Source organism: Tursiops truncatus, chromosome 10 (assembly GCF_011762595.2).
Source record: "Tursiops truncatus isolate mTurTru1 chromosome 10, mTurTru1.mat.Y, whole genome shotgun sequence".
NCBI lineage: Eukaryota > Metazoa > Chordata > Mammalia > Artiodactyla > Delphinidae > Tursiops > Tursiops truncatus.
Window position 1 is genome coordinate 98,592,361 of NC_047043.1, and position 22,965 is coordinate 98,615,325.

General features: G+C 38.2%; 1 protein-coding gene and 1 non-coding gene across 12 annotated transcripts in view; one reads left to right on the top strand and one right to left on the bottom strand.

The window, feature by feature from the left end:
- Nucleotides 1–22,965, bottom strand: part of TMCC1 (transmembrane and coiled-coil domain family 1) — a 219,408-nt gene that overhangs the window by 126,265 nt on the left and 70,178 nt on the right. The window lies entirely within an intron of this gene.
- LOC117313999 (U6 spliceosomal RNA) lies at nt 4,418–4,521 on the top strand. The gene has a single exon (XR_004528690.1). It is a non-coding gene; the product is annotated as a U6 spliceosomal RNA (small nuclear RNA).

Consider the following 22,965-nt stretch of genomic DNA (forward strand, 5'->3'; position numbering starts at 1 on the left):
AGAGATAAAAGACAGTATCTATAGAAAAATATATAATTAAAACATTCAAATTATACAAAAAAGAATGCCTTTTGTTATTTTTCACATTGAACATATGATATTGTGATTTACAATACATGTCTATTTTGGTCTTGTGTCCATGGTTCCTAGATCATGGCTCCCAAGACTCTTGGAATTCTTAAGGGTAAAAGCAATGGGAGCGTCTTGTTATAATATTTGGTGTTTCATCCTCAGTTCCTAAAATAGCTTCAGAGTATAAAGGTGAAATGGGTGTCTTATTATTCATAACAAACCCCTTTCAACTACACCTGAATTTGTGCTAATGAGGTGACTTTTATAAAGCCCCTAGGTAACCTGGCGGCTAGTTACCAGGGGAACCAAACCATGTGATTTCAGTCCATCCCATCCCACCCAACCCAACCCCTACCCCAGGGAAGGAAAGAGGGACTAGAGATTACACTCAGTCACCAGAGGCCAACGATTTAATCTATCATGCCTATGTAATGACGCTTCCATAAAAATCCCTGAACCACTGGATTTGGAGAGCTTCCAGGTTGGTGAACACACGGAGGTCCTGGGAGAGGGCAGGGAAGCTCTAAGTCTCATCCCACATACCTTTCCCTATGCTCCCTAAGATTGTATATGTTCTAATAAGCCTCTATTTTGGTAAAGTCCTAGAAAACATTTTCCACAGAGCATCCATATGGGGGAGGTTATACCAATCTTCAGTTCCTCTGAAGCACTAGTCCACTATTAAACTTCTTATAAAGAAATGCTCAGAAATAAATAGATCAGAATTAGGGCTCTCTTTCACTCTTACGGCCTTTCATTCATTTCGTGATTTTTACATTGTTAAGAGAAAAGTGCTGTTGAGATGCAAATCTTCTCAATAAATACAGGATCAGCCATTACGAAAAAAAAAATCTCAAGTTTTGGTGATTCCAGTATCACTTTTAGATTCACTGGTGCAGAAGGGCTTTTGCCTCTGTGTTAACAATGAGAGAGAACAGGGTATTATATAAACCAGGAAAGAAGAAATCCACCACCACAGCAAAAAAACTTCAGCAGGTACTCTATAGCACTGGAGTCACACTCACAATACTCAAATCAAGATATGTATAGTGAAGAAGTTGTAGGTTTACTGCTCACTTACCTTTGTTAGTTGCATTTCACAAACCAACCATCCCCTCACAGAAAACAAAAAAGGGAGTTTAGGGAGAAGCTAAGGTTTTTGTTTTTAAGGTGATAGAATTTTGAGGTTTAAAAGATGAAGCTGTTCAAGTTCTACTGCAGAACAGACTAACTTTAATGAAATAGTACTTATATATGCTACACGGAATTTAACAAATCGAAACATATTTACTAAGCCATCTGTGATACTATACACTTTAAAATATTTGCTCATCTATTCTAAACTTGTTTTCATTTCTCTCTCTTTGATATAATGAAGCGGAGTAAATGATAAAGTCCATTGTTGGAATCCCTTGTAGCTTATATATTTACTCTCCCATTTAGTCAGGCTATAGGCTTGAAAGAAACCTTAATACTTTTTCCTACGTAGAGATGGCTTGAGAATCAGAAACCTTCAGATTTCTAAAGGTGACAGCAGAAGAGCTGAGCAGAGGTTTGGATGAAGTTCAACAACTTCCTAGCATACTCCTGAGCCAGATCTTCATTCACAGCCTAACTTCCCCGCAGTGTTTTAAATTTAAGTGCTCAACCTATGAATTCCTATCTGTAGTCCCAGAATCTTAGAAGAAATATCAGAAGTCGTTTCGTCCAACTCTCGATTGGAGTCGTGGATTTTTCCTACAACATGCATGATGTGTGGTTCTCCAGCCTTTGCCTGATCACCCCAAGGCAGCCTACCTCAAAACTGGACAGTTCTACTGTAAAATTTGTCCTTATATTGTACTAGTGTCATATTTCTCAGACAAGTACAAATGATTTTCATATTATCCAAAAATTCTTTAGAGGGAAATTATCCTGACTTTTAATTTTGGCCTAAATACAGGATACATGCACCCCAGTGTGTATACAAGACAATCAATGAGTCATGGAAAGAAAACATTATAACTTTCATTTATATTTTTTATTCATCCCTTTCATATCTATTTTTGTGTTATATGAGATATATAATATACAGGAACAATTATATAAAATATTAAAATACATAAAATATAAAAACATTAGAGATACACTAAAAGGTGTGGGTGAGCAAAATAATTTGGAGGCCACTACTCTAGACAGTTAATGAACTTCCCGTTATTTTTTTTAAAAATTAGGTCATAGGAGGCCTACCTATATGATTATGAATTTTTAATAGATATTAAATACTCATAAACAGTGTACCACCAACCATGTATAAATAAATGTTCAGCATCAGACCTTAAGGGCACCCAAATAATCTTTCAAAATATCAAAATAATAAAGTGAGTTTCTTGGCAAAAGAGTGCAGAACTAGTGGCAAAGAAATGGACTATCCAACTCTCCATCAAGCTTACACCAGGCGTGTGGCAATTGTGTACACGTACACATACACTCATACATACGTACAAACATACACACACGCCCAGAGGGGGGATAAAGACCTGTGAGGATATCTTTCATTATCCCTCCAACCTAAATCTAAAAATTCAAACTAAGTTGACTGAATTTATCTACCTTTAAAGGCCTAAGCTGGATTCTCCAAAATCTTAATATTGGAAGTGACCCCCAGAACATACCAAGTCCATTTCAATTAACATTGAAAATACTGTTATCCTTGAAATTAGTTTTCAAGTACATTACTGTTTAGAGCACACTATCAAAATGCTTTATTATTTGTTCATGTTGTCATGAGTAGTATTCTAAAAAGAAGGCAAGGGAATAATGAATGAGTCTTTGGAAAATCACTATATCTAGCACCTTTAGAAAGACGAGCACATTTAAATTAAATTAGGTTTTCAGGGCTTCCCTGGTAGCGCAGTGGTTGAGAGTCCGCCTGCCGATGCAGGGGACACGGGTTCGTGCCCCGGTCCGGGAAGATCCCACATGCCGCGGAGTGGCTGGGCCCGTGAGCCATGGCCGCTGAGCCTGCGCGTCCGGAGCCTGTGCTCCGCAACGGGAGAGGCCACAACAGTGAGAGGCCCGCATACCGCAAAAAAAAAAAAAAAAAAAAAATTAGGTTTTCACAGCACATTGTCGACTTTCTGTTATTTAAAACCAAAACAACCTTATTGACCAAAGTAAAAATCCTGAAGTTATTTACCAACCACAGGGTCTCTGCAAAAGTTCAGAATTTGTGCCAACATTTGTTAAAAATTAGCTCCAAAACCAGATTGGTAATTAAAAATAAGACTTTGGGATTATTATTAGGGTTAACCAAGAAAATTATGTTTAAAATACACTGCAGCCAGTAAGAATCACTAGTACAATGCAGAAGAATTAGCAATTTCATTAAATACTCTCAGCAGTACCAGAAGGTACCAACAGAGGGCCTCTAGAAATAGTGGTAGTAAAGCTTTCTAAAAACATCTTTCCCAAGTAAGCTAGGGAATGAATTAATTCCCTGGTACTGATTTTTGCTAAAAAGAAACTTTAAGTTCAAATTAAATTGTCAACAACTGATTAAGACTCTAGCTCAGAAATTAAATCTGGGAATTTCTCTTAAACTAAAAAAATTCACCCCCAAACCAGGACAGCAATATTCAAATGTCAAATACTGCTTTCCAGATTACAACTTTGCACTGTAGGATCAAACTTTTCTAACAGTTTAAACAGAAGTGCCAGCTCTTCAGAATATTATTTTTTAAAAAACTATGTGACATCTAAGAAGATCATAAAATCACAAATATGGTGGAAAAGCAACATTTGCTATCTTACTATCCTGAAAATAAGTAAATTGCTACAAGAATTTCTTCCTCTTAGGGCCCTACAGACCCAGACCAATCCATATCATCACTTCTGATTTTCTGAGAGATACTTTATTACAATTTCAGAGGCTGAAATTTCTATTATTTTGAGCTGGGAATTTTTTTTTTAAGACAAAACAAAAAGTTCACTAGAAAAGTCTTCTAACATTCTCAAAATTACTGAGCATCTATATTTTTAAAGCACTATCTACAAAATTTTCAACTGCTCTGAATTAAATTCTATGATTTTCACCAGGTGAAAATCAAAGATGATATGAAAAATAAGTCAAACTGCAAAAAGGAAAAACAGCTTCAAAATAGAGCTGTGTATATTAAAAGAAGCATATAAGACCTTAGAATTAGAAAAGCAATAGCTAAGCTCTAGTCACCACTGTAACCATATATGGACGTTGTATTTTGTTCTGGAGACAATCATTTAAGAATTACCGAAGAACTAGAACAACCAAGAGTTGATGGACCAGTGTGACTAAGTATTCAAAATTACAATGTGAAAGAACACCCTAGTGCTTGCTTCAGCAGCACATATACTAAAATTGGAACACAGAGTGCAGTAACACGGCCCCTGAACAAGGATGACATTCAAATTCGTGAAGCGCTCCATATTTTTCATGGGCCTCTAGGGTCCTTAGTGAATTGTTTAAACCACAAATTTAAATCTGTGACTGCCAAGAATCTTCCTGATTTGGAGCTTCCTGGTAGAGCCCAGGGAGATTCCAAATTCATTTGGCAGCCCAGAATCTCATAGCTAGAAGGCCATTCTTTAGGTCAGTTTTCTCTTTGAGCTATCTGCTCCAGGCCTTACTGATGGCTACAAGATTTTTCTTGGCAAGACCCACAGCAGCAAAGGGTAGTGGTCAAAAGCATGACTTTTGGAGCTAGAAAGACTTGGTTCTGATATCCAATAAACTTTTTACCGGTTGTGTGAACTTGACAATCGCTTCAACCTCAATTTTTTGTTTCCTCACTTATGATATAGAGATAACTTCACAGTACAGTGTTTGCGAGGATTCACTACTGCATTCTACACTTAGAATGCTTGGATAAATAAATATTTGTTGAATTAAAAACTAAAAAAGAATATCCCAAGGACTAGGGATTATTAGCCTCTAGAAGGGACTATTCAGAGACAACACATTGCCAAAGCAATTCATACCTGCAGAGGCAGTACACATTCTGATTGGCCCTAACTGGAGAAATACAAGGAACCAGATTTTGGTTTAACATGTTAGATTTGCCTAACAGAGGCATCCACAAGTAGAATGGGCTTCTTTGGGAGCCCAGACAACCACCTGGGGAGAATGTTACCAAGCTTAATGACTGCAGAAGTACCCCCCAATTTAAGATGTTGTGTTAATTCAAGGCTTAAAAAAAGAAGTAGAACTTTCTTAGGACAATGCTCCAGCACTCTTGCCTTACCCCTCCAGATGGCTATAGAAATGTGGCAGGGCAGGGGATGGCAAGAAAAAAACACAATTAAAAATAATCATTGCTACTAACTGCCATGTTACCTGCCACCAGGCAGATTACCTGGAGGCAAAGATAAATCAGTCAATTACTTCTCATTTCCTACTTTCTTTTTTTTTTTTTTGCATTATGTGGGCCTCTCTCTGTTGTGGCCTCTCCTGTTGTGGAGCACAGGCTCTGGACGCGCAGGCTCAGCGGCCATGGCTCACGGGCCTAGCCGCTCCACGGCATGTGGGATTTTCCCACACCAGGGCACGATCCCGCGTCCCCTGCATCGGCAGGTGGACTCTCAACCACTGCGCCACCAGGGAAGCCCCTCATTTCCTACTTTTAAAACAGTGGAGGTTATTAAGACTGTGGTTACTTTTGGACTTCGAGCAATTTCACTGTGGTCTTTTGACATAGATATGAAAATGAGAAACACTTCTTTCTTTTAGTTAAATTCCTACTTTATTCATTTCTAACATAAGAGTTGATTATCAGACTTCAAATCTTGTTTTAATTTAATCATTAAGACCAACTGTTTAATTTTTTTCCTTAGGTGTTTCAGGAAAATTAGTCTACTTAGATGTATCTTCCAACTGGTTGGGAGGTTACCAATTTTTTGGCAGTCTAGAGCCTTCTAAGATTTTCTACACTCTATGCCCTTATATTATACTCTTCACACTAAGTACATGATAACAAACTTACAATATTAAGGCACCTGTGCTTAGTAGAGTCGAGCAAGCGACTTAGACTCAGCCATGTAAGCTCACTAGTCTTAGGCAAATTTAAAATTTTCCCTAAGCCCTACTTACCTCATTTGTAAAAAAGGAGATCAGACCTACCTCAAAAAGCTGACATGCAACTTAAATTACACAATGTGGATGTGTAATTTAAATTACACCAGATACTCAAAAAGCTGAGTATGATCTCATACAATGATATTAAAACAAAGTCACTTCCATAAAACATTCTTGCAAAGACTACTACCAACTACACGGAAAAAATTCTCAATTATCAAATGAGTCATTAAAACTCAGTATTCTTGGGTTTCCCTGGTGGCGCAGTGGTTAAGAATCCTCCTGCCAATGCAGGGGATACGGGTTCGAGCCCTGGTCCAGGAAGATCCCACATGCCGCAGAGCAACTAAGCCCATGAGCCACAACTACTGAGCCCGTGTGCCGCAACTACTGAAGCCTGTACGCCTAAAGCCTGTGCTCCGCAACAAGAGAAGCCACCACAATGAGAAGCCCGTGCACTACAACACAAAGTAGCCCCCGCTCGCCACAACTAGAGAAAGCTCAGGTGCAGCAACGAAGACCCAATGCAGCAAAAAAAAACAAACCCTCAGTATTCTCAGGGCAGGTTTCTTGGTATCTTAAGGCCATAAGAAAGATGATAAAGGATAGTTCTCACCTTCATCCCTTAACTATAATTCTGCGAATTATGTTATGGTTAATATTAGACTTTAAGTATGACCTCTCTTTTCCACCCCAGTCTCAACCTCACAATGCAGAAATAGCTCCATGGAGGCTATTTAACTGCCTATCTAACTAAATAGAAGAGGCCTTATTTTACATACTATATACAATTAATACACTTTTCCTTATTATTTTATTTAGATATCTGAGAGTCCAGAATGTCATTGCTCATATTTTAATTATAAACAGTATTAAAATAACTCTAGGGAATCATTACAGTATTCTATTTCCATTGTTACTGTAAAAGATGACAAGAGTTATTTAAAAGTATTAACATAAGAAACCAAACAAGGGTAGTGTTGAAATCAGCCTTTGTCACTGCTCTTAGATTTCTGTCCTCATTCAAAAAGCTTATCTAAGTTACCAATGTTTGGAAAAAGGTAAAACTTTCTTGTCCCCTTTTCTTGTCCCCTACATGGCAGAACTGGTGTTCTTCAATTCTTTGACATAGTCAACAGGATAAAGAGGCGAGAATGCTGAACACAGAATCAGAAGGAACCCAGGGATCTGGTCCTGATATCACTCATAACTTAGCTGCGTTACCTCAGGCAGGTTTTAACATTTTTGGACCTGTAAAATGAGGAGCCTGATTAGGATTAGCCCAAAGGCTGAACAGTCTCTGAGTCTTTGCTAATCACCTGGCAATAGCCAGTGATCTTTTGACTGAAAATCATTTGTGTTGCAAGGGACTCATTTTGTAACCGAAGGTTTCTAAATTCTTAGCTTCCTTGTTATTACAATATCGAAATCTGTGTCAGGGCTCCTCACTCTAGTAAGATGTTACCGTGATAAAATAAAATGTAATTGTCAGTTCTTAATAAATATTTGACTTGATCTTGGGCTGAAGATATGAATATTTTTATAATATATAAACCAATAAATCCTTGCTAATCCTTTTTACAAAGGGATTTGTCATAATATTAATTTTTGAAATCAAACATATTTTATATATTTTAAATGATTCTATTTAGGAAAAAAAGATGTTTTCAAAGTCTAACTATACATAAAATGAGAGACACAAATTAATGCATAATAAATATACGCTGACCCTGAAGTATGAAAGCTCAAAAGTGAAATCCGGTCTGCTCCCACAGACTGACAAGATCACAGGACATAATGAGGTAACATCAAAATAAGTCAGTTTTTAACAAACACTTACTAAAGCCCAATATTATGCTAACTGGCCAAAGTTGCCTATCTTTCTTTAGATAAAATGCTGTACTATGATCGCTGAAGAAAAACCAATCTGTTCTAGTGATTATCTTCTATAATACACGATCCTGGTCTGTCCTTCTGCCTATTTATTTACCTATAAGTCTTTGGAAGCTAACAGTCACAAGACAAATCCTTGTATCAGTGTTCTGGATAAACAGAAGAGTAGTGGACTTTGAGTGCTAAAATTCTCCCCCACTCCTAAGATTCAAGGCTATTGGTAAAGTACTCAAATCCCTTGTGAATAAAAGGGGAAAGCAGAAGTTAAGTCACATACTACAATACGTTCCTTTACAGGTCTAATTACTCTCAAGACTCTATTTATTTTGCAATATAAAGGAAAAGGAGGTTAAATTTAACTTAAAGAGTGAACTTGACTTTGCATTATGTTGAGCGTTCTCACAAAAGCTGCTGCTTGGAACAGAAGGAATACAACTCAGATTTAAAAAACAAAACCAAACAAAATTTGAGGAGGCATCCCTATGATGATAACTGTGCATGATAAACTTAGCAAGGTCAAGAACATCCTATCTATACCTTCAATTCCACTCTTAGGACAACCATATTAAAAGTCAACATAGGATCATTAAGGATGATAAACATATCTTTTAGGTCACTACATAAATATACTATATTAAAAGAAACATACACATTCTGGACATCTAAGCTAGGGTCAATAAACCTAAAAGTTACTTCCTTTGGCACGCAAGTTTTGTTCTATAAAGTACCTTTACTGGAGAACAACTAAAAAGCCAAAATACATCTTCATCTCTAACTTATTCCTACTTTTGCATTCCCATATGATTCCCTTGATAGGGAATAAAATATTCCCTTAACAGCATCAGCTACCTAACTGACACTAAATACACAAAAAAGAGAGATCTGTATTGGTTTTCATTTAAAAACTACAATTTTCAACTGTTTTTTAGGAAAACAGACATTACTTTACTAGTTCTCCCAAGCATATCTTTGGGTTTTAAATTTTGTTTGTCTTTAACTATTTTAAATTCTAACATTGTCATTAAATTCTACCTACTCTACTATTGTCTATTCCATTTCCATAGTTATCAATTCAGTTCAGTATTTTAAAAGAGCACCTACCACTATATGATAGTCACTACTCAATCCAGCCCATATCCTAACGATTCCCTGTAGTAGTTACTTCTCAAGGTATAATCCCGTCATTATTAATGGCCTGTCAGTAGGAGTCATCCCCTCACTTCCACCTACTTCTCCTGGTCTAGGGGCACCACCTTGTGGTCAGCAACAGGAATTACCCTTCCCATCATCTCATTTCTTCCCCCATGGGAGAACATTACACCTGGGCCTTCTGGTTTTGCTTGCAGCTCAATTAATTCAATCTTACAAATCTCCCTTTCATTTGAACAGCGCAGAATGTCATCCTGGTGCAATTTACCACAGAGGATAGAGTTCCTTATTTATAAACGCTGGATAATTCACAAACTCTAAGTCTACAAATTATTTGTTACTGAGTAAGAATGAGAAGGAATGGGTTTTTGAGAGGTAATTCAAAGATGAACTCCAGACAGCAGCGGGTGCTGAGCTCTGTGTGCCTTTTCCAGCGTTGGCCTCAGCTGGGAAGTCCTTCCGGGCCTGCTTAGGCCCGATCCCACCTTGTGGAGATACGGGCCGATGGGGAAAGACGTCTGAAGCTCCTGCTGCTCCTGAGGTGCCAGTGTGGAAGCAGTGTAAGCAGCTGGGGCGGTGCTGCGTGGGACCTCCAGTACAGGAGGAAGGTGACAGGTGGTGCCTTTCCCTTGAGCCCTGCCCACAGCTATGTAGTCCCACTGTATGGAAAATCCACACGTAGGCCTGGAAACCATAATTCTATCAAAGGTGGTTCAGACTATTATTCAGTGTGAAATCATCCCAACATTTTGGGCTCTTAGCCACCAAAAAGTGGGAGTTACAACAGGAAGAGTAAACCTACCTCTCTCCTTCTACCTCACCTGCCTGCCTCAACCCTTTCCTCTTTTCTCTAATCTCCAGATTCAGCCAGGCATTACCAAAAAATTCCCTTTCTTGAGAGAAATGTGCTCTCATGCACCTCAGGAGATTAGTTTGTGGCCTGTGGTTTTAAATAGCCCATTTATTTCCCAGTGGGTAGAAAATCAATTTTATGGATCTTCAAACAAATGTAATAACCATCATGAATAATAAAATTAAATATTAAAGTGGCAAAAAAAATTCCCTTTCTCTCTGTCCAAACTGAAAGCAGCCCATGAAACTTCCCTAACTGCAGCCTAATAAAGGTATATTACTTTTTCTAAATTCATCTATAAACAGGGAAGTGATACAGTGAGCTCTGAAGTGATAGTAACCTTTAAATAGAGAACCAGGATCACTAACCTCAAAGTTTCCCTTCACACTTGAATGTTGTCTTAGAAGTTGGTGGATACTTATAATACAAGGCAGCAACTTCTTAGCTGAGCTCCCTGATACCTCAGCTTTTTTCTTATTTCATTCCACCTTGAACATAACTATTTAAAAAAAGCGAATATGATATTTTCAACAAGCAACCCCCCTTTCAAAAATAATGAGGGGTCCCTATATCCAATCACATCATCAAAATTATTGTTTCACATTCAATATGCTAAATCAAAGACCTACCCTAAACTGAAATTTTAGAAATCAGCTATATATAATCATATGCTCTTCCAATCGTATCTTTCATTACTTCCTCTAAATTTCTTACTGGTCCTCATACTGGTTAGGCCCTAGGGTTCTATGTGGGGTATAAATAAAGATAACTAGCACATGGTCCTAGCTCTTGAGAGGCTCACAATTGGGGTTTCTTCTTCTTCCTTTTTTTTTTTTTTTTTTGTAAAGGTCTCACATATTTATTACTGAGCCAAACACTAGTGCAGAAACACTGACACAAAGAGAAAAATGATTTTCCCAATAAAACACATCCAGCTGTTCTGATGGTAGTGATGTTTTCAGAGTGATATGGTAAGATGCAAGTGACCCTGACACAGCATAAATATGTGTGCCATCCCATGTGCGGGGCTCCTTACAGACCCAGCTTGGTTCTTCTCCTATGTCTTCTCTTGGAGACATACCTGATTTTATTACCAGCTTTCATTCGAATCCTTTGGGGGAATGAGACAATTCTCTTTTGTTTCTTGGCCAGGAATCGCTTGACCCTGAAAGTTTGCGAGAAGACATGGCAAGGAGCAAATTCAACCGCACACAGGATGGCGGAGAAGAAAGAGGAATTGATTCTTCTTCTTTTTAAAAGCATATCTCAGCTATTTTGAAACGTGAAATCTGCATGTATTGTGCTGTCTTACAATGGAGAAGATCTATACTGAGTGTGCTTCATACTCCTAAAACATCTCCAAGGAGCACATTCTCTATAAAGCCCCCGTCAACAACTTGACCCCATACTTAGCTCTCCCTTCTAGGAACTTCTACTGTCCTTAATTTCAGTAACAGCTGATTATAGAGTGTTCTCTAACAAAGCTTTTAACTGATGAGAAAAGGTTATAATATGCTATAGATATTAGTAGCCTCAGACCTCTTACGTGGCCAAGTAGAGCCTACAGTGATTGGATCAACCACCTCAGTTGTAAACATGTCATCACTTTATCCTGCTTCTAATTTTCAAATTAGAAGTAACTTTAAATATTATTTAGTACAATGATCTCATCTTGAAAATGAAGGAAATGAAACCTAGAGAATTTAATTTGTTTAAGGTCACGCTGATATAAAAAAAAACAGAAATAAGGCATTCTTAGAACCCAAAACTGTAAGCTCCTGACTTCTGGGCTTGATTATACCACATCACACTGCTTCTTTAATTGCCACTTAACATAAATCTTGCTGTCCCAACAAGACTGTGAGGTCTCTGAAAATAAGGTTGTAACATGATTTATATGTAGCCCTCATCTCTCTCAAAGTGCCAATCTCCAACTGAGGAGTACTTAAGGGATAATTGTTGGTGGGATAAAAGTATCTGTTGTAAAGACAGGTCTCATTTAATAAAAAAGATAATTTTAATTTAAGTATTTAGAAATGTGTTTGAATACTATAAACATTTGTGTGTATTCATATATGTACATAAATAGAAAATGAGAAAGAGGACAAACACACTTTAGAAGACTGACCTGAAACTACACCTTAGACTAGGCAACTTGACTATTCTAAAAGCTACATCTAAGCACAGTAAGCTTGTTAAAAACAAGACAACAGGCCCCAAATGGAGTCACTTATGCTAATCCTCACATCGTCAAACTGAGAACTAAATTACAGTTTTGTCTCTCCCAGAAACGGACTCAAACCAGCCAATCAGGAATTGCCTGATCAGCACTAGTTAGGTAACCCCTGCCATCTTCTACAGGGAAAGTAATCTAGCAATAACCAATATACTTTTTTGCCTAGTATAACTTCCTTGTTCCTGCTCCCTTCGGCCTATAAAAGTCTTTCATTTTGTACAGCTCTTCAGAGTTCCTTCTATTTGCTTAGACTGAAGGCTGTCCAATTCATGAATCATTGAATAAAGTCAGTAATATCCTTAAATTTGCTCAGTTGAACTTTGTTTTTTAACAAAATGAAAAGTACTAACACTTAAACCATACAACATAAGTTTAAATAATGCATACAGCTCAAATTCTCATTGGTAAGAACTATTCTAAGTATTGCTCCTCACCTATCTGGCACATGTAGACAGGAGGCTATGACTTACGGCCTTGATGTGCATTATCATTTTCTCCCCTTAACAATGCCCCCCAAAATCCAATTTCAATAAAATTTCTTTATAGTATAGGCCTTTGGGACCTTCCCCTTTGCTCTTCCCTCTGCCTGGTCTGCTCTTTCCCTAGTTATCTCCTCACATCCTTCAGGTCTTTGCTCATGTATCAGTGAGGTTTTCCCCGATCACTCTGCTTAAAATTTCCTGCCCTAGAATTCTTTATCTTCTTTCACAACTGTCATATTGTGCATTTTACTTATATGTTTTGTTTACCTCCTCTTAAACTTCACCAGGGCGAGCATTTTTGTCTGTTTTATTCACTCATATATTCTTAGCACCTAAAACTGTGGTGGGCAAAGTATGGGCCAAGGCCCAGATACTGTTCACCACAGTCAAACCCAGGCATGCCCATTCATTTACATATTATGGGTGACTGCTTTCATGCTACAACATGGTTGAGTAGTTGCAAGACAGACCACATGGTCAAAAATATTTAAATGACTCTTTACAGAAGAAGTCTGCAGATCCCTAACCTAAAACAATGCTAGGTCAAACACTCTATAAACAATATTGAACAAATGTACAAACAAACATACATAGGGGGAAAACATTTCTGATCCCACGGTATTTTATACAATATATAACAGAAGAGCATCTAAACTATCACCATGAAAGCCTTTAGTATGCTTAACCAGGCTTGCACTTTCATCTATACAATTTTTCATATTCCACATCATAAACAAAGAAAAAAAATGGGCAGGAGCACTAAAGATGAGATAGTTAAGTGACTTCCCTAAAATCACTTGCTAGTAAATGGCAAATCAAGGACAGAAGCTTTTTTTTTTAACACTATTTTCCATTATAATCAAGCACATTTTAATCAATCATTTTACACTCTTCTATTTGAGAATGAGGTACAAAATCTGGCTTTATAATGTTACGAGTAACCTGAGTGTTTACAAGTTTGACTCATCATAAAACAACAATTACAATATACAAAAACTTGAGGGAACTGAACCAAATTAAACTACCCTGGATTAGCAGGCCTCCTTTCTCCTCTAACTCTACTGTCCATTTCTCCTCTGATGACACCACGTTATTTTTAAATATAACACTAGCCTAATACTGTGGCACATTTATATACAATTGACCCTTGAACAACATGGGTTTGAATTGCACAGGTCCACTGACATGTGGATTTTTTTCAATAAATATAGCACCTGTATTTTCATCCTACAGATCTTTAACTAAGTGTGGGGGGAAAGTCTGTGTTTGATTAGAGATCACAATAGTGAATTCAAAAGAATTAGGGTTTGAGTCCGGATTCTACCCAAACCAAACTGTTTCAGCTTCCTGTCCTTGGGTGAGTAATTTATCAACTCCTTTGGGGGTTTTATGGGTTTTTTTGTTTTGGTTTGGTGTTTTAGGCAGTTCTACACTTTATAAATCATTTTCCCCCCCCTCAAATCCTTTTCCCAATCAGGTTGCCACACAATACTGAGCAGAATTCCCCGTGCTACACAGTAGGTCCCCGTCGGTCACCCATTCCAAACATAGCACTGTGAACATGTCAATCCCAAACTCCCCAACTATCCCTCCTCCCCACCCTTCCCTCCCTCCCAACCATAAGTTCGTTCTATATCAATTCCTTTGTTTTTGATGCAGAGATGGCAATATGTGGATTTTCAACTGGGTGGGGGATTGGCACCCTGAACTCCCACTTTGTTCAAGGGTCAACTGTACTACACTGAAATTTCAAAGCATTTACTTAAATAATCTCAATTTACACCATGAAATGTATACTTGACTTCTGAACCACTATGAATCTTAGCATTGCTTCAAAACATGGCCTATCTCTAACCTACTGTCATGAAAACATGTATTCAATTGCCAACTCCTTAAATTTTGATTCTTTCATTGGGCCTCTGCTGAATAATTTAGTAGTTTTTCTAAAATGTTTTATGATGTTGCATAAAATCTACATCAAAGCTCATTATTCTTTTCTTCATAGAGAATCCCTTTCTTGACATACTGTTAATTAACTCCACTTGCCTTCCAGGGACATACTATTGGGACCTTCAAAATCTTTCAAACTGACCATTGTTATTCTCTTGCTTTGATCTCTCTGACTGCTCTATTTGAGGCAGCTAAGACCCTGCTTTCAGTATCATTCTTTCTTGCCTAGATTCTACAACAGACTCCTAACAGGTCCTCCGAGTATCCACCCTCAACCCCCTGCAGTCTATTCACACAGCAGCCAGAGTGATCCTTTTTAAGAAGTAACTTTTTTTTTTTTTTTAGATTCCATATATATGTGTTAGCATATGGTATTTGTTTTTCTCTTTCTGACTTACTTCACTCTGTAGGACAGACTCTAGGTCCATCCACCTCACTACAAATAACTCAATTTCATTTGTTTTTATGGCTGAGTAATATTCCATTGTATATATGTGCCACATCTTCTTTATCCATTCATATGTCAATGGACACTTAAGTTGCTTCCATGTCCTGGCTATTGTAAATAGAGCTGCAATGAACATTGTGGTACATGACTCTTTTTGAATTATGGTTTTCTCAGGGTACATGCCCAGTAGTGGGATTGCTGGGTCACATGGTAGTTCTATTTTTAGTTTTTTAAGGAACCTCCATACTGTTCTCCATAGTGGCTGTATCAATTTACATTCCCACCAACAGTGCAAGAGGGTTCCCATTTCTCCACACCCTCTCCAGCATTTACTGTTCGTAGATTTTTTGATGATGGCCATTCTGACTGGTGTGAAGTGATACCTCATTGTAGTTTTAATTTGCATTTCTCTAATGATTAGTGATGTTGAGCATTCTTTCATGTGTTTGTTGGCAATCTGTTATGAAGAACCTAGGGGCAGGACAGGAATAAAGACACAGACGTAGAGAATGGACTTGAGGACACAGGGAGGGGGAAGGGTAAGCTGGGACGAAGTGAGAGAGTGGCATGGACTTATATATACTACCAAATGTAAAATAGATAGCTAGTGGGAAGCAGCCGCATAGCACAGGGAGATCAGCTCAGTGCTTTGTGACCACCTAGAGGGGTGGGATAGGGAGGGTGGGAGGGAGATGCAAGAGGGAGGAGATATGGGGATATATGTATATGTATAGCTGATTCACTGTTATAAAGCAGAAACTAACACACCATTGTAAAGCAATTATACTCCAATAAAGATGTTAAAAAAAAAAAAAGGTAAGTCAGATCATATCACCCTTATGCTCAAAACCCTCCAATGGCTCCCTGTCTCATTCAGAGTACAGCCAAAGTCTTTATGATGTCTATGAGGCCCTACCCCATCTGGCTACCTGTGACCTCTCTGACCCCATCTCTTACTACTGTCCCCTGCTCACTCAGCTTTTCCTCACTGGCCTCCTTGCTATTCCTTGGACATGTCAGGCAGGCTCCCATCCTGGAGTTACTTCATCTGCTTAAGTACTTATCCCCCAGAGGGCCAGCCTTGTGACTTAACTCCTTCATCTCAAGTCTGCACTCAAATGTTACCTTCTCAAAGAGGCTTACCCTTATCATCCTACTTTATACTGCAACTCACCTCCCCTCTATACACTCTCCTGATCTCTTATCTTGGTCTAATTTTGTTCTTTTTTTTCTGTAATACTTATCATCTTCCAACATAACATACCATTCATTTATTGTATCTATTGTACGATATCTCCTTCAATACAAAGTAAGCTCCATAAGGACAGAAATTTTTGCCTGTTTCATTTTTTGGTGTATTCTAACTACCTAGAACATTGCCTAGTGCATAGTATGTATTTAATAAGTACTGATGAATAACTGAATGAAAGCTTACTCCATTTCAGAAACTTATCCATGTACATTCTCAAACTCACTAATTAGACATCCTTTCTTGCTCCCTATCTCTATTTACTACTAATTCATCAAACAAATAATCCAAAGGCCAAAGTATTAGGCATGGGGAATTGAAATATGAATAAGACACACTCCTGCCCTTAGGTAATTCTTCTCTCCACTCCCATCATCACTTTTTTTTTTTTTTTTTTTAACATCACTTCTTTGATCCAAACTACTGTCATCTCTCACCTGGACACGACAGCCATCTGGTTCATCTACCTGCATTCCATCTGAACCCAGTCAATCCATTCTCCATGCGATAAGCATAGTGATATTTTCTAATCACAAAGTTGAAACTGCCCCCACTTGCTTAACACATTTTTGACTGGAGATGTATTACGGCCCCAGGTGTTAGTTTCTGCAAAAATCGCCCGGTCAGTAACGTGTTAAAATGCTTTGATGCTACTCATTCCTCTTAGGTAGAGAAAAACCCCTTAACACTCTCTGCAAACCTCTGTATGAACAGCTTCCTCTCTCTCTCTCCAGCCTTAACCATTGAGTGCTTCCATGTGCACACACACAGACATACACACCTGCCATCCTATCCCTCATACTCAGTAAACTTCCTTCTATCTTAGCACCTCTACACCTGCAGTTCTCATTCCATCACCTAATTACCCCAGCTTATCCTACAGATCTCTATCACTTCCTCATGGAAGTATACCCTGACTTCCTTAACTAGGTCAAATGCTCCAGTAACAGGCTCTAGTAGCACTTGTCACAGCTGAAAATTTAGATTTGTTTGAATGATTTTTTTTTAGTTTAGTTTTGTTTGTTTTGGCCGCACTGTACAGTATGCAGGATCTTAATTCCCCGACCAGGGATCGAACCCGCCCCCCCTACAGTGGAAGCATGGAGTCTTAACCACTGGACCGCCAGGGAATTCGCCAAATGATTATTTAATATGTGTACCCATCTGATAATAAACTCCATGAGAGTAAGGATCACATCTGTTTTTGTTCATCACAGTATCCACAGTGCCTAGAATATATCAATATATGTTTGTTGAATGAATGACAATGAAAGCATAAGCCAAAATATGGAAATAGGAAAAACTTTAGAGGAAGAATAAAAAGTGTGGGAAAGGAGTGCTAGTTGCTGTATGAGCTGGGAGTGGTATGAGGTAAAGAAGTCCACATGGGCTAAATCATGGAAGGTCTTGCATGTCATTTCAAGGAACATATCCCTCAGGAAATGATGGAGCCAGTGAAGGGTTTTTAAGCAGTGGAAATGACAATGATTTGTTTTGATTTTAGACAGCTCTCACAAGCTGTGCACAGCATGGAGAAAGGCTTTGAAAGGGCAATGAGATGAATGAAGGCCTAAACTAGGACACTGATTTAGGAATGGAGAATGGGGATCATGTGATTAAAGAGTAGGAGGGGTCCAGATAACTCAAAGCTTGCCAACCCGGGTGACTGGTGGCTCCAGAAATTCAGATCCAGTAATTCTTAAACTCATGGGCTGACTGCACTAGAATCATCTGACGCCTTGATTAAAAATATACATTTCTATACTGAGCCTGCGCTCTACAGCCCGCAAGCCACAACTACTGAGCCTGCATGCCACAACTGAGGCCCACAAGCCTAGAGCCCGTGCTGCGCGACAAGAGAAGCCACCGCAGTGAGAAGCCCACGCACTGCAATGAAGAATAGCACTCCCTCGTCGCAACTAGAGAAAGCCCTCACACAGCAATGAAGACCCAACACAGCAAAAAATAAATATATAAATTTATTTTTTTTTTAATATACACATTTCTAGGCTCCATACCAGATCTTCTAAATCAGAAATTCTGGGAATGGGGCACGGAAATCTTATTTTCAACGAGTGTCCAAAGTGATTTTTACTGTGTTCACTCAAGTTTTGAAACAACTGAGGTAAAAAACACAATAGAAGGCAAAAAAGTTTATGAGAGATGATGATGATGAATTTAAATTTGTAAATGATGAGTTTGAACTGTCTATGCAGACAACCAACAGATGAATAACCAATTCCAAAGATCATATAGGATTGGTCAGGTTGGAGACCAAAATTTTGTGGAAGCATTTAAGTTCACAAAGGAGTAAAAAGAGTGGTACAGGCTATGGTTAAAACTTAGAAGGACACAACACTTAAGATATAGACAGAGAAGAGGATTTGCTCATTAGTTAGTAAATACCCTAAAATGCTATTTCTGCATGAGGTATTTGTGTGTCAAATGTTGTCCTTTTAGGTGCTCGGAGGGATACAAAGCTAAGACCTGGCGCCTGTCTTGCAAGCCCTGTGGACACTAGGCATTCTCTCAACATATCATCCAAAATGTCACAGGCCTTATTGTTCAAGTCCGTAATATACCTTGAAAGACTGTAAGTTTACTAAGAAAACACTAGTTAGTTTTATTCCAAAACGTCTTTAACGTAGAGGATATCCTTACTCCCTATTACCCCCAACAATATCCTGCTGCCCTTCCTTCAAAGCTTTCCCAGATTCCTCTGACCAATGCCCAATACATAAAAATGGAGAGAGAGTTCAGTATGATAAAAGATTTTTCGAATCAGATAGTGTCTAGCACACAGCAGTTACTAAAACATATCTAATCAAAATATAAATGGCCTAGACTTATTATTTTAGTTCTGAAACACTCTAGTTGGAAATATGCTAGCTGTGAAATCATGGCATACTTAACTGTTCTATGCCTCTGTTATTTCATCAACAAAAAAGGGAAAATACAAAAGAGAGGGCTGTTTTAGAATTAATGAGAAAATTACATAACTTGTGTAAACACACTGTCTGCCACATAATAAGCACAAGACGAATGGTAGCCTATCATTATCATCACTACCACTAGGTACTCCTAAATATCTCTTGATTAATATTTCATATAGTTTTACATAAAGGAAATTATATTGAAAATGTAAATATATTAATTTCTCCATCTCCAACTGAATATCTAAAAATGGTTAACACAAATTATGGCATTACAACAAAATATGTTATAATATTATGCAGTCAGTAAAAATCTATGAAGAATATTTATAAGTATCTAAAAATGATCACGATAGAACTTTAATAAAAAATAATAGAAAAACAAACTGTGCATTTAATAAGATTCTGGTTTTATCTTAAAATGTTAATCTTAATAAAACTAAATAAAAATAAATTTAAATTTTCTTCTATATGTTTTTCATATGTAAGTAATATATTGAGAAAAAACACCAAAATATTCGGTATTTTCAAAGTTTTCTACACTGGACATATTTCTTTCGAATTCAAAAAAATTAACTTTTTAACTTTCAAATCACAAAGCACTTATAGATAAAACTGCTTATGACTATATCAATCTGCCTGTGTAAATTTAAAGATGATCCTTTAAATAATGTAATTTGACCAAGTATATACAAGTACTGTAGCGGACTGAATTTGTCAATAAGATTTTTCTGCAAGAAAAAGATTGACGTTAGTAAACCTGAAAAGAAAGGGAATACAGAACCTTTGTATTCAACATGTCATGGCTGTTCCAACCAGGTCCCATTTCCAACATTAGGTCAAAGCCATGGTCTGCACATATTAGGCACAAATAAATACTTGCCAAATCTGATTTTTTTTTTTTTAAAAAAGTAATCGAGCTTAAAGGCCAAGAATCTAATTTAAAAACTAGACTGGGGGCTTCCCTGGTGGCACAGTGGTTGAGAATCTGCCTGCTGATGCACGGCACATGGGTTCGAGCCCTGGTCTGGGAAGATCCCACATGCCGCAGAGCAACTAGGCCCGTGAGCCACAACTACTGAGCCTGCGCGTCTGCAGCCTGTGCTCCACAGCAAGAGAGGCCATGATAGTGAGAGGCCCACGCACTGCGATGAAGAGTGGCCCCCACTTGCCGCAACTGGAGAAAGCCCTCGCACAGAAACGAAGACCAAAGGCAGCCAAAAATAAGTAAGTAAATAAATAATAATAATAAAAACAAAAACAACTAGACTGGTTATGTGGCAGATGGCTAAGGCAAAAGCAGGTAGCTGTCAAACACAATGGATACACTTGAAAATCAACTCAACATTTGTCTTCCGGTTGTGTGTGCACATGGTTACATGCACGTGCAAGTCTATAAGAATGATATTAACTCCATGGGACAGAAATGGCAGTGTACTTAAATGTTTATAACCAGTACTGAAACATTTTCATACTCAGAACTTTGACTCAAGAGAGAAAAAAATAGATATAAAAATAGAGGAGCCAATATTTAGAATTCCAAATGATCAATCTCACATACTAAGATACAGCAGAGTAGAAGTTCTCCAGACTAATCTCTACTTAACCAACTTGTCATATTATTCTTTTTTTTTATGTCATATTATTCTTAAACTCTCTCTTTTCTTCAAAAGACATATGGACTTTATGCCCTCATGAGAATCAATGTTCATGGCTAGTACTTCCGTACATATCTTGCTCCCATATCAGTTTCTTACACTCATTATAATTAAATAGTTTAACTAAATAAACCAATCAGATATGAGTAGAAAAAGGGCTGTTGTTTCTATGAAAACTAAGTAAAGCACTTTAAGACTCAATACAGGTAAGCTGCTTTTAAAAAAATGAATTTAAGGTGGGCAAGACATTTCAAGAGATTATTAAAACCTAAGATTCGGACCCCAACTGCTTCACCAGTGTCATTAAGATATCACTCCACTTTATAAAAATTAAATCTAGAAATTACAGTCCATACAATGAGTACAAGAAAGGAACAGAAGTCCAATAGTAGATTTATGTTTTTAAAATGTTATGCTCTGGGGCTTCCCCCAGTGGCGCAGTAGTGGTTGAGAATCCGCCTGCCAATGCAGGGGACACGGGTTCGATCCCCAGTCTGGGAAGATCCCATATGCTGCGGAGCAGCTGGGCCTGTGCGCCACAACTACTGAGCCTGCACTCTAGAGCCCATGAGCCACAACTACTGAAGCCCATGCGCCTGGAGCCCGTGCTCCGCAGCAGGAGGAGCCACCGCAGTGAGAAGCCCACGCACCGTGACAAAGAGTAGCCCCCGCTCACCGCAACTGGAGAAGGCCCGCGCACAGCAGCGAAGACCCAACACAGCCAAAAATAAATAAATAAGTAAATTTATTTAAAAAAAAAAAAAAAAGGTTTGGCTTTTAAAAAAAGAAAAAACTGTTATGCTCTTTGACATCAGTCTTAGCCGTATTTTTTTTTTGGATCTGTCTCCTCTGGCAAGGGCAATGAAAGCAAAAATAAACAAAAACTCAAAAGCTTTTGCACAGTGAAGGAAACCATCAACAAAACGAAAAGACAATCTACTGAATGGAAAAATATATTTGTAAATGATATATCCAATAAGGGGTTAATAGCCAAAATATATAAAGAACTTACGCAACTCAATATCAAAGAACCAAACAATCCAATTAAAAAAATTGGCAGAGGACCTGAAAAGACATTTTTCCAAGGAAGACATACAGATGGGTCAACAGATACATGAAAAGATGCTCAACATCACTAATCATCAGGGAAATGCAAATCAAAACCACAATGAGGGCTTCCCTGGTGGCGCAGTGGTTGAGAGTCCGCCTGCCGATGCAGGGGACACGGGTTCGTGCCCTGGTCTAGGAAGATCCCACATGCCGCGGAGCGGCTGGGCCCGTGAGCCATGGCCGCTGATCCTGCACGTCCGGAGCCTGTGCTCCGCAACGGGAAAGGCCACAACAGTGAGAGGCCCACGTACCGCAAAAAAAAAAAGAAAAAAAAAACTACAATGAGATATCACCTCACAGTTCTCAGAATGGCTATCATCAAAAAGACAACAAATAACAAGTGTTGGCGAGGATGCAGAGAAAGGGGAACCTTCACGCACTATTGGTGGCAATGGAAATTGGTGCAACCACTATGGAAAACACTATGAGGGTTCCTCAAAAAAATTAAAAATTGAACTACTATACAATCCAGCAATTCCACTTCTAGGTATTTATTCAAAGAAAATGAAAACACTAATTTGAAAAGATATATGCACCCCTATGCTCACTGCAGCATTATTTACAATAGGCAAGATATGGAAGCAATCTAACTGTCCACTGATAGATAAATGGATAAAGAAGATATATACACAATGGTGTATTACTCAGCCATAAAAAAGAATGAAACCCTGCCATTTGCAGCAACATGGATGGACCTAGAGGCTATTATGCTAAGTGAAATAAGTCAGAGAAAGACAAATACCATGTGAGTTCACTTATATGTGGAATCTAAAAAACAAGACAGAGAGTCCCATAGATAGAGAAAACAAACTGGTGGCTGCCAGAGGATGGAAGGGTGGGGAGG